This window comes from Dipodomys merriami, unplaced genomic scaffold (genome assembly GCF_024711535.1).
Source record: "Dipodomys merriami isolate MVZ:Mamm:240054 unplaced genomic scaffold, mDipMer1.0.p SCAF_944, whole genome shotgun sequence".
NCBI lineage: Eukaryota > Metazoa > Chordata > Mammalia > Rodentia > Heteromyidae > Dipodomys > Dipodomys merriami.
The window spans coordinates 245,001-247,500 of record NW_027206562.1 but is presented as its reverse complement, the minus strand read 5'-3'; the positions used below and the strand labels follow the sequence as shown (position 1 = coordinate 247,500).

At 73.4% G+C, this 2,500-nt stretch overlaps 2 non-coding genes across 2 annotated transcripts in view; both read right to left on the bottom strand.

The window, feature by feature from the left end:
* LOC138821872 (28S ribosomal RNA) overlaps positions 1-274 on the bottom strand; it is a 4,877-nt gene extending 4,603 nt beyond the window's left edge. The window contains exon 1 of the ribosomal RNA XR_011370247.1: positions 1-274. This exon is cut by the window's left edge and continues 4,603 nt beyond it. This is a non-coding gene — a ribosomal RNA (28S ribosomal RNA).
* A 674-nt stretch (positions 275-948) lies between these two features.
* LOC138821870 (5.8S ribosomal RNA) lies at positions 949-1,101 on the bottom strand. The gene has a single exon (XR_011370245.1). It is a non-coding gene; the product is annotated as a 5.8S ribosomal RNA (ribosomal RNA).
* Between the last annotated feature and the right edge of the window lie 1,399 nt (positions 1,102-2,500).

The following is a 2,500-nucleotide window of genomic DNA, read 5'->3' as shown; positions in this document are numbered from 1 at the left end:
GGGAAGACCCGGGCCCGGCGCGCCGGGGGCCGCTACCGGCCTCACACCGTCCATGGGCTGGGCCTCGATCAGAAGGACTTGGGCCCCCCATGAGCGGCGCCGAAAAGTGGATCTTCAGTAAGCCACATTGCCCACGCCGCGCCGTGCGGCGGGGATTCGGCACTGGGCTCTTCCCTGTTCACTCGCCGTTACTGAGGGAATCCTGGTTAGTTTCTTTTCCTCCGCTGACTAATATGCTTAAATTCAGCGGGTCGCCACGTCTGATCTGAGGTCGCTTCTCGGAGGGAAGGAAGGCAGCGGGAGGGCGGGCTCTTGTCACACGAGGGAGGGGGCGGCGGCGGTGGCAATGGGGGAAAGCCACGCCCCTGCAATACGGGGAAGGCCCCGCGGCCCGACGACCATCCGGGGGACGGCGGGGGTGTGACACGAGCCGGCGCGAGAGGGGACGGACACGGGCGGGACCCGGGGCCGGCACGGCAACGCAGGCGGCGCGCGGGGAACCCTCCCCGCGGAAGACACGCGCATCTGGCGGACGGCACAACCGCGGCGTCCCGCGGGACCGTCCGCCTCGGCGTGCGAGTCCGCGGGGAACGGGAGCCCGCGACGCGCTCGCTCACAGCCGGCAGCCGCGGCACGGGGCCGCCCTGAGACCCGACTCGAGCGCCCGGCGCGAAAAAGTCACCCCCCAGTTCGGGCACCACGGAACACAGCGGGGGGCCGGGACAGACAAGACCCGGCCGCGGGCTCGTCTCTGCGCGGATACCAACCCCCCCAGGATGACCGCTCGCTCGCTCGCTCTAAAAGCCAGACGGGACCGCGAAGTGACAACCGCCAAAGTCTGAACTTAGGGGGATGGAGGGCCCCGGAAAGGGGGCCCTGCGAAGGGAGACCCCCAGCCGCGCCACCCCGCAGGGCAAGGCAACCCCCGGGGGGCGATTGATCGTCAGGCGACGCTCAGACAGGCATAGCCCCAGGAGGAACCCGGGGCCGCAAGTGCGTTCAAAGTGTCCATGATCAATGTGTCCTGCAATTCACATTAATTCTTGCAGCTAGCTGCGTTCTTCATCGATGCACGAGCCGAGTGATCCACCGCTAAGAGTCGTACGAATCGGGGCATGGCCCGACGCGGGGCACACGCGGCTGGCACGGCGCTGTTCTCCCGGTCCAGGAACCCCCAGACCCGAGAGGGGAGAGGAGGGCGCGGGCGGGTCGCCTCGGGCCGGCCAGCAGAGACAGAACAAGAACGAGACACGGAGGGGGTCGGACAGACAAGACACGGGGACGGGGACGCCCGGCACCACGGCCACGCCAGCGCGGGGGGCGCGGCGGGCGGGCACTCAGACGCCCCCGACCCCACAGGCGCCCCGGGGGTGCCCACCCCCGAAGCCCGGGCTGCGGGAGAAGCGGCCCGCCCGCGAGCGGGCGTGGGCCGCCCCGAACCCGGGACGGGGGCGGAGTCTGGGCCTCCCCACGGGCCCGCCACCCCGACCCCTTGGATGGACGGGCGACCCCTGATGGGTCTTTAAACCTCCGCGCCGGAACGCGATACTAGGTACCTGGACACGAGAGGGTGGACGAGCGAGGTAGGTGGGGGGGCAGCGACGCCCGGGAGGCGGCCGCCGGACACCCTCCCCACCCCCCCCCCCGAGCCGCACCACCACCAGCCCCACCCGCCGCCACCGCCCCAACCACACGGGGGGCGGAGGGGAACCGAGCCACGGGACGCGGCAAGCCCGGTAGCGGGGGCCACCCCGCCAGAGGCGGGGTAAGGTGCCACCGCGGGGAGCCGGCCCCAGACCGGGGGCGGAGGGGAAGGCGAAGGCGGACCGAGAGGGGGAGAGGACGGCGGCCGCACACGGGCAAGGCCGAGCCCCCCCCCCCGACCGACAGGCGAGGAGCCCAGTGCGGGAAAGCCAGCGGGGAAGGGGACCGCCATGAGGGCGCACAGTCGAGGCTAGGCAGTGGCCCGAGTCGCGGTGCCCCGCGGGTGGCGCAGAACGGGAGAGGAGCGCGGGGACGCGGGGAGCGAGCGCGGAGACGGAGGAGGCGGGCCGATGGGGAAAAGCGGACGCGGCGGCGGCGGCCCCCAGCGGCTGGGGAATGCGACCCGCCACGCGGGCCCGGACGCGGGCGGGGTCGGCGGAGCGGGGGCAGGGGGAAGCTGGTGATCTGGACAAGGACGTCCGCGGAGGCAGCGGGGGGCGACACCGCGGCGGGGAGGGCGCGCGGGCCCGCGCGGCAGCAAGCGGGAGAGAGGGCACGCGCCCATCCGCTCCCGGCCACTCGGGCCCGGAACCCGGAACCCACCGCGGCCGCCCCCGCAAGCCGGCGGGCGACACTACCCACCCGCAACATGCCTTAACCCGGGCACCGGCTCACCCACCCGGCGGCACGGGCGCCGCGGGGACGGCGCCGCAGACGGCCACACCCACCGGGCCAACGCCGGCCGGCCACGCAATCCCAGCCGGCCTGGCCTCTCTACCGCTCCTTCCTCCTCTTC